Below are 10,484 nucleotides of genomic sequence, written 5' to 3'. Positions count from 1 at the left end.
GGCACCGCCGCCCACAGGCGCCGCCTCGCCGGGCCGAGCCCCGAGCGCATCGAGCGCCGCCGCCTCACGGGGCTCCGGCGGCGCGGCCGCTCCACCGCGGGCTGCCGACCGGCCCGCTCCGCAGAGCTCGGCCCCGGCACCGCCTGCCGGCCAGGCCGTCAGCAGAATAACAGCAGCAATTCGGCTGGAAAAGACCTTTGAGATCCGCGAGTCCGGCCTGTGACCGAACACCGCCTTATCAACGGGACCGTGGCACCGAGTACAGCGGCCAGGCTTTCCTCGAACACCTCCACGGTGCGTGACTCCGACACCTTCCTGGTCAGCCCATTCCAATGTCACTTTTTCAGGGAAGAAATTCTTCCTAGTGCCCAGCCTAAACTCCCCTGGTGTAGCTAAAGACTGTGTGCTCTCATCCTGTTGTTGTGTGGGAGTAAAGTCCGACCCCCACCTGGCTACACCCTCCCGGTGTAGGGAGCTCTGGAGGGCAATAAGGTTTCCCCAGAATCTCCTTTTCTCCGGGCTAAACACCCCCAGCTCCCTCATCTCATCTGACTTGTGCTCCAGACCTTTCCCCACCTCCACTGTCCTTCTTTGAACCCACTGCAGCAGCTCAGTGTCCTCCTTGTCTTGAAGGACACAGAACTGGACACAGCACTTGAGAGGTGGCCTCACCAGTGCCAAGTACAGGGGACTTAGAGCTGGTTCTTTTAGCTAACCACCAAAAGCCACCAGCTGTGTCCATGTGCGGTTACAGGTGGTATTTGGCAAAATGAGCCAAATCCCTGTAAATCTTCCCCAAAGACCTACTCTTTGAAAAGAAAGGTTTTTGAAGCACAAGTCCTCTCTGCCGGGTAACTGGAATGCCCAGAGCCCCTCAGCACCAGTCACTGCTCCTCCTGATGAAGGTGAGGTTGTAACTCCTACCAGCACCAATGTGGCTCTGACAAATTAACCTGGTTTTAACCAACATTTTCATTGCACTGATGCATAAGAAAAATACAGAGAAGGTGAAGAATACTTCAAGCCACAAAATGATTTCATAACTCTGCACTCCCCAGCAAATGTCTGGAGAATCAAATGAAAAAAGTCTGCTGCTAAACACATGCCAGGCAGATGTACAGCAAGCTAGGCTAACACCCAGATAAAACCTTTTAACTACAAGATGAGCATATTTGAACTAGGTTTGTCAGGAATCACTTACAACAGCTGAATCTTCCAGCACTGGCTGTAGTGTCTGTCAGGTTCCAGCCTAGAAGAGTGTGGATGGCACAGCTGGCATATACAGGGCTCTAAAAGGACAGACTCTCACTTCTGGTTACAAGTATGGCTCACTTTTTTGAGATGCTAACCTAGGCATTTCAATCTTCCTCATGTCCAGTGATCTCAAAAATTGCAGGATTTGGCAGAAAGTCAGGCCAAATAGCTTTCATGTGTGATATCAAATGCAGACCAGATGCTACCCTTTTCACAGCAGGCATTTATTGCTCATTAGTATTTTCTCAATAAAACTCCATTGCTTATCACAGTACAACTTCATATCAAACTGGTACAAGATGATGTATTTACTTTCTTGTAACTCATTTTCACTGTGTTAAACTGTCTCTGGAAGCATTTTGGAGCAGTACTCTCTGCATTCTTACATGAACCTGCTCAGCACGAACACTCTTGGACATCACACTTTTGAATGGGCCAGAAACAGAGCTTGCCATTTTTCTCTGATTGCCTTAATGAAGAGCTTTGTGCCAAGTCCAGTAGCACAACTTGGCCTATTGTTGTCTGTTTTAACTTCCTGTAAACTTCTCTAAATTGCTAACTCTGAATTGAGGTATCAGGCTTACAATGTTTTGAGGATTTTCTACTCTTTTTCTACTGATAGCAAAAGAAAATGAGGACAGCAGGCACTAGGCTGATCCAATTATAATTTAACAAAAAAGACAAAGTTTTTCTTCTATTCTTGTCCATCAGTGACTCAGAAGTATAGGCACAGAGTCCCAGCTGTAATCCATCTTCTTTATGTAGCATAGGCAGAAAAGTCAGTCTGGAGATCTCTCTGGCATGGTGGAAAAAATTCCACATGGTGGGTTTAGCACTAAATCAGCTGACTTCTGCCCTGCTCTGCATCCTTGCCAGGCTGTACTTGCTGGATTTGTGTTGAGATATTCCCTATTCAGATGATAAAGAATGGTGTGACACAATGGGTCTCTCAGCAAGGCAGGGCTGTGCTCACTCACCTCCTCCTGGGCCCAGTTCTGGAGTCTCACCATCGAGAATCCCTTAAGGTTTTAGAGCCTCTGAGACAAACACCAAATGCTCAATAATACAAGATCTTCAAACAAAGTGCTGGTGTATCTTCCCAGTTATCTTGCTCTTCAGTTGTATGATACAGCATTCACTGGCTTTTTCCTAACACTGTGATGATGTGAGCTGGGGAACCACAGGAAGGTGGGCAGCAACTTTTGTGCTCACTCTGCTCAATATGCTCACTCTGCTGCTGATGGTCACCGGTTTGTGGAAACATCAGGCATTTGCAAATTGTGAGGCTTCATCCACATTTCCTGAAACATAAGTCTTAGGGTAAAAAAAAAAAAAAATCAGAAATTTTGAAAACTATTTCATCACTTCCATCAGTCCTCCTCCATTTCTGCAAATGCTTTCCTGGATTCTGTTGTCTCAGCAATGTTTAACAGATGTTATTATGGCTGTTCCTTCTTGTAGGCCTGGATTTTGATCACATTATTTTTTGCTATGATGATCTCATTTGCTTTTCTAGTTCACTGACAAACTCTGCTGTGACATGCCCCTAAATGTAACCCTTCCGTTGAAAAAATGGGTATATATTTTTAACAAACAACATGTAAGGTTTGAAAAATAGAAAACAAATTATTAGTATTAGTACTCCCCTGATAAAGGGCTGATCAGACTTGAAATCATGAGCCCATCTCTGCTCTTTCCTATTATTAAATACTATTTGTAGCTGTCACAGACCCAGACTGAAGCTTGTAGGATGAATGTGTAGAAAAGGGCTTTTAAAAATGAAGAAAGTAGTAGTGTAAGGAAACTCCTTTGTTTTCTTTTTTTGATTTATTGTGAAACAATGAAATGGTCCATTAATCCTATAGATTCCTATTACTCCAGCTGGATTCAAATAACTAAAGACTAGCTTCTGTAAAGATTTCTGGATCTAAAAGTGTTGAATCTAATGGAATATAATTAACAGACAAGAGCTAAAGTTGCCAAAAAGGACTGTAATTTATATTTGTACTAGATAAAATGAAGAACAGTAAGAAAACAGCAATTAAAAATATTATCTATGTGTACATAGATATGTGGAAAATTTATGTCGATGAAAAATGCAGAGTGAAGGGACAGCACAGGAAGGAAATAAAAGACCCAAATTCTTTCTGAATTAGAAAAGAAGATAAATAAAAAGAATTTCATATGTAGAGAGAAATCAAGCTCTGCTTTCTCTCTCTTTTCAGAAGCAATTTCATTTATTTGAGAACCAAGAGACAGCGTTTTTATTTTCCTCTGGCTTGAAGCATTTGTACAGTAGATGGCAGTAAAAGCCCTCACACATTTAACCAGTTGCTAGCAAAAGGAGTGGTTCCACTGCCGTGGGAGCTGCCTTGGTTGTCACAGAGTTACTGAACTCAGTTATTACAGTCTCCTCACCCACAGACAGTTTTTTGTTTGGTTTTGGTGAGTCTAGCAGTTCTCAGAGTATTATTATTTATCAAGTAAGGTAAGAGCTGCATGATTTCAGGGTAGTACCACTGCAGAAACAGAGCTGTCCTACCAATGTGCACCAATACCATTCCGTGCTAGGACAGTCAGACCCACAACAAACCCAGGCAATGGTCCCCCAAAGGGACAGAAATAAGGGCATACTCACAGCTCGAGTTTAAGATAATCTTCCCCGAGTTGTTTGGGCCTGTTTGGGTCTTTTCCAAACTAAGGTCATAGGTCAGCTGAGAAACATTAGTCAGGAACAAAATCTTTAAGCATGTAAGATATTTGGACCAAGAGAAAAAGCAGGATTAAAAGCAGTCTGTCTTCAGACAGTGAGATCAACACGTTTATCATCATCTCTGCTTCATTTACTCCATTTTCCTGTGTACTCAGGATGTATCATCTGGGCATTATATACTTTCAATAAAATAGAATATGCAAGTTTTGTAGTGCCACACTGTTACTGCCTTAGTTTCAGAAGTTGCGTGCAGTCTGGCACTGTTCCTAAAAAAACAGGATGGGAGTTTGGAAATATTTTGCATGTTAAGAAAAGGAATGCTGAAAAGACCATGCTGCGGTTACAGATCAGCCAAAGGGCACACACACTTAGTTTTCTTCTTTGCAAAAACATTAGTTTTAAAATTCCAGTTTTGCAGTGGTGATTTCCTCACATTTTTAATTCAGGGTCTACTTGAAATGTTTTTGGACTCAGAGGAAAAATAATTTTCACCGGCTGAAAGTATGTAGTGAAGAAACATTTGTGAAATACATCAGTGTAAAAAAAGAGAAAATCACCACACACACACACTCCTTCCAAAGAAAAGAAAACATGCAGAATGTTTTTTCTGATTTTCCTGAAGTTATTCTCCAGGTAACACTCTCTTCTGGTAGAAAACAGCACAGAGAGGACTGAACAATTTTATGCCTGAAATTGTATTCACATTTATCACTAGAATTCAGTTGCTGTGTGTAACCTTTTTACCCTCTCCAGCTTTTCTCCCACTTACTGGGCAGAGGTTCAAGACACATGGAAAACGATGGTGTGCATCACCACTGCTCAGAGTGCCAGAGGCACCACGCAACATTGGTGAGTTTGACTTTTCCAGTTGTATCTTTTCAGACTCAAGTACGTTGTTTCAAAACAAAGCAACAAGCCATGGAAGGTGCAAAACACCTGAAAGATCAAACATATTAACAAGGCATTGTGAGGCTTATATGCCCAAAGATAGAATTACATGTGCAGGCACTTGGGAAAGCTTTCTGGCTTGTTCTAGAAAGAGCTCCTCCTCACAGCTGGGTGACAACTATCACTCTTTCCACTCTTTCCCCCAAAATACAAAGCTTAGTGAAATGAACATGTCCCAGAGTCTGTGAGTCAAAGATGTGGCTGTGAGGACTCTGACAGCCTGACACTGGTGAGAGAAGTGGCCCAGCAACTGCATTCAGCCCTCCAGAAGCGCCAGCACCGAGTGCCACACCAGCAGCACAGCAGCTGTCTGCAAGTCAGGAAGAAAGACAACAGGCACATTTGCTTGGACAGATACAGCAGCAGGAGGGAAAATGTGGTTCCAGATTTTCTGTGTGACACTTCAGGCATAACCTGTCTGAAGAATACTGTCCTGATTTGCATTTACTGTACTTACTTTTCTAGAGGGAAGGCTCTGAATCCTGCTCAGTACCTAGTCCAGCAGTTTTTCCAAACCATTCAACATTATTTGAAGCCCCAGCATATGTTTTTATTGATATCTACTGCCATAAGCAAAAGGCTTCTCTGCAGTTTATTCCAATACTCACCCAGCTATGTGCAGGCTCGTTGCCAGCCAGTTTTCCACACGTTTACTGCTCTGACCATCCATTCTCGTGTGTTATCACGTACCTGTGCTGCAATGATACCTTCATTTTGCTTTGCAGACATGTTCCATGCCACTAAAATTGCTCTTCGTGGGAACAGAGTACAGATAGCTTGAGAAACTGCATAGGCTAGTAAAAAACAGGAAAAGGACTCTTATCAAATTAGTAACATCTCGGGTATTTGGGTGAAGGCATTTGGCACTGGGCTTGCATATTCTTATGGGAGTGAGTCCATGCATACTACAAACTCCATTCCTTTGCTTCATATTTTTCTTCCCAAACGCAGATATATTTCAAAAGAGCCAATCTAAAGACATCTAATTACTATATGCTACACAAAGAAGTAAAAAGGGATTTTACTTTATTTACTTTATTCCCTTTCTGTACAGGATAAATCAAGTTAATGACATTTGCGTAAGTTTATACCACGATAGGATATTTGTGAAAACTAAAGTAGGTATTTCTTTTGTACCCTTGCAAGCAAGGCTATGGGAAATAGCTAAGAAAATTTTTAAAACTTTGCTACTGAAGGAAGACAACTGCTTGGGATGAGTGATTTCTCTAATATGCCCTAAGTGTAAGACAGTTCATCTCTCTTATGATTTGGAATAACTCATCAACTGCTTTAATTGGAAATACTGTCATTTATTTCTTTTACCTGGAACAAAATCAGGGCCATTTCCTTGTTTTAGATGCTACTTGTACTTTCTGATGTATAGCAATGCATATCTTACACTTAACTTATAGTTATGCCTTAGTGTGATTAACATTACACAGTAGAACAGTTTTACTACCTGCACACTCATCTCAGTGTCTGCCACTCAGCTTGGGTTCTTCCCATCCTTTCATCACCAATAAAAGCAATGTGCAGTGTGAAGGTAAGCAAGATAAGGACACCATCAGAGGAGGATCAAGCTTGAGGTGTGCTGGTGCTGGAGGGGAGGCTGTGCTCTACTTAGTGGATGATGACATTTTTTCCAGGTGCTGTAATGAAAGCTAACAAGTTCCTACTCGACTTAGTGCCTGGCAAATTTAATCAACAGGTGTGAGTAAAAAGCATTTTCTATGTGGGCTGTTGTGTTCCTGTAAATTCTCAACCAAGAGAATAAAATAGAAGCAAAGCTAAATCCCCATGTTGTCTGAGAAATACATCTGTAACTGGTGACACTCCTGATGTTAGAGAGTAATGAATGTCTTCATTATTGATTTACAGGCAAAACAGACATGGGCAAAAGAGGAACTGGGAAAACAAATTTTAGGGCTTTCTGGGTTTAAAGTAGTTTGAAAAGGGATTTCTGCCATCTCACACCTTTAATACAGTATGCAGGTGTCCTACTCAGATCAAGAAGAACTGCTCAGCACCTCTGAACACCAGCTTTTTCTTTAGAAATTGAAATATAACATTGAACTGCTCATTGTGAGCAGCTGTTTGGTTTTTAAACCTACATACCAAATGTCACAGCAGCTAAAGACCCAGCAGCTTTGACACAAGAGAGAACTTTTCATTGTGCAATAGCCATTAAAGCTCAATTCTGCAATGCAGAGACTTTGCTCTAATGGAACTGTTTGTTTGACTAAGGCTAAGTCAAACAGGCAGGCCTTAGCTGTATGCACTCCATATGTGAGTATGGCCAAAGCTGTGTGTGCACCTGGGTGGTTTGGAAAAATGATCTTTAAAACAACTTAGCAGAAATGGCACAAATTCCTACACAATCTGCACTCAATTTAAATTTGGATTTTATAATTTTTCTTCTCATTAAATCCAAACTGTTGTTAGCTTGTGATTCACAAATATAATGGATCTAGAGTAAACCCTTCCTATCAGTCCTTTTGCCAGCTGCAGTGTTCCTATTGTAGGCAGCACATACACTGCAGAAGATGCAGAGGGAGGAGTCAGTAACTTAATTGCTCAAAATGGCAATAATGTCTGTATCTCCTGCACACAGACACGTAAGCTCATGTGCTTTTCATTCCAATTTATGACAGTAACTCTCAGCACTGAGCACCTCCCATGGACTAACAGCCAGACTGAGTTGTTAGTTGGGCTGTCTCTTGTATCCACAATCCTTCCCAGCAGTTGTTAATTTCCTGGAAACGCCTTGCACTCAGATATAGCAGCATGTGAATATAATAAAAGCAGGCACACATGTGCCATATGTTTGCTACCTGCTGACAAGCAGCAAAAAATGGTGGGTTTGCATTTTTACTTTCATTTTTGAAGTATTGTCATTTCCTGGTTAAGATGATTGATAATGAAGTCCTAGCATAGAGGAATTTTACCCAGATTCTCCCAATGTGGCAAGAACCACTGAAAGGATTTTTACAGAAAAAGTTCCTCCAGACTTTAAACTCAGACGTGGCCGACAAAGAATTCCTGTTACCTAAACCTTGCCAAACATCTTCCCCCATGGCAAAGGAATGTGGTGGCTGCACAGACACATGGAGGCTGTAGGAGCAGGACAAAGCATACACAGCAGCATTTAGAGGGGAGGATTCATCCCTCTGTACCTCACCTTCATGTTCTCTATACCCTCCCAACCAGCCTTTAGCCCCCATGTGCAATTCCATCTTCTTGTTTCCCTTCCTATTTGCTCACCTAATTCATGTTCCAGATTTTTTTTTTTCTGGAGAGCCTGCAGAAATTACATCACCCTTTTATCCCATTTCATAGTCTACATGTGTACAATAAAAAATAAGGAAGTAGCACAGCAATCCAGATTTAGTAGAAAGAAGTCTGGCAGGCTCATCCTTGCTGGCTGCAAAAAAAACCATAATCCAGGAAAGATTCTGAAGCATTTTCCCAGGCTATTTCTCCAACTAATATTCTTGTCAAGAAAAACATAATAAACTATTGGTTGGGCCTGCAAAGAAATGCTCTATTTTTAAACTGGAAACTCACACAGATCTCCATGTTAATATCAATATCAATGTGTCCCAAGTTAAAACAACTTACCAGAGCTTTGCAGTTGCACCAATCTGATTATTCTTTCACAAAACGTACTGTAGAAACACCAGAGCTGCATGATTTTCCTCAGTGGCACAGCCAGCTATCACTGGGTGTAGCACTTTGCAGGCTTTAGCCAAGGAAACACTGTTTGCCACGAGCTTGGGCTGTGACAGACCACATGGATTTTTCCTCAACATTTCTCTTTGTGTCTCAGGGCAGAGAATGGAAACTACTCAAAGGAACAATCCCAAGAAGCAGATCATAGTCAGGCCCTGGAATAGAAGGCATTCAAAATACTGTGCTGGATCATGGCCTCAAACATGTATCAAATCTTTGTACTCATGGTCCATACAGTCTTGCTGTGAAGAATTAGAGAAATGTTCTCACAACCCTGCATGTCAGTGTGTTATGACATGCGGTACTGGCAGTTGCAGCTGGTTCTGCAGGACGTGGGGTTTTTGTGACTTTGCTCTAATTTTTTAATGAAAAAGATGTTGTTTCATCTTTATCCAGCTATTCCTCAAACCAGCAAAGAGACAGAAGGAAGCCAGTGCTGTGGTGTCCTTAAGGTCCACAATATTCAAATTCAAAATACTATGGAATGTCCTTTTATTTTGGTGCCTTATGAGTCAAGAAGTAACAAATGGAAAGGAGTGAAAGGGTTTTATGTGTCTGTAAGACTTCTATATCCTTCTGTCTCCCATTGTTTCCATCTGGACTGCCTAGATTGCTCACTGAGCTGCTGGCACTGAGGGGCATCCTGCATTAATGCAATTCTCAGCTGCAGCTTACAAACTGGCAAGGCTCTGACTTACAGGAAACTAGATGGGCCTGCAACTGAAGCCAAGAAGATGATGCAAACTTGTACAGATTCGCTGTACCTTGGAAAGAACACAACACACACTGAAGACAGTAAGTTATACAGCTTCCCTCTATGAAAAGAGCTATTCCTGTGTGCATTTTCAAAAAATCCTCCATGAAGATTAAAAGCATTATCCTGGTTTCCTCCACTTTAACTTTTTTGGTGCAATTCCCACTTTTGCTGATGTCCCTGTTTTATTATTAAAAGAAGCCCACCCAGAGGAACATCTGAGGAAAAAAGTACCCTATTTTATTATGTGCTGAGTCATGTAGAGTATTTCCTTCCCCAGTTTTAAAATTTAGTTGGCTAATCACTTTCTTCTTTTGCTGCCACTAACAAACATGACAGCAGTCGTAGGCAGCCCAGTGTAATAGACATTCCTATATTAACAATACAGTGAAGTTTGACAACTCAGATTTTGAGTAGCATTTAATACACATAATACTCTACAGATGCAGAGCTGAGCGCAGTGCTCTGTAGGTGCTGCCTACTGTTTTAGCCTTGTTTCCTAATCTACGTTCCTTTTCTTCCTTATCTCTCACCCGTTCAATAACTCTTGATTGAACTGATTGACCACACAGAACTCTGAAAGATAAAACACATTTCTGCAAGTTTTGTGAACATAAGGAACCATTACGACAGAATATGCCTCTGAAGGTCATAATGGAAGGAAAGTACACCCTGCAGCATGCCTTGTGTATTATTTCATATCAGAGAAATCCCAAGAGGGAGCAGGAGACAACACAAATGTCTCCATACCTGGAAAATAATTCATTCCAAGTTTACAGCCAGCCATGAGACAGGAATCTCCAAGAAGGCAGGTTTTGCCAGTTGTAGTGCTCTCAGAACTATTAATTTCATTGAGAGAGGTCAGCTCAAAAACCAAACCAGACAATTACAGAGCATGGCTGCACAATTAGGATATATTTTAAACTGCCAAATGTGTTTTTTCATTAAAAGAAAGGGTGAGTAATTCTCCAAACCAGGACAGACATCTTGAGGAACGCTGAACAACGCAGGATTCTGTGATTTAACAAATTTTTAGTTAAAATAGTAAAGTAGCTGCAAATTTACTAGAATGGGGTTAAATTTGGG

Source organism: Sylvia atricapilla, chromosome 13, assembly GCF_009819655.1.
Source record: "Sylvia atricapilla isolate bSylAtr1 chromosome 13, bSylAtr1.pri, whole genome shotgun sequence".
Lineage (NCBI taxonomy): Eukaryota > Metazoa > Chordata > Aves > Passeriformes > Sylviidae > Sylvia > Sylvia atricapilla.
The sequence above is the reverse complement of the archived record's forward strand: the minus strand, read 5'-3'. Positions refer to the sequence as shown.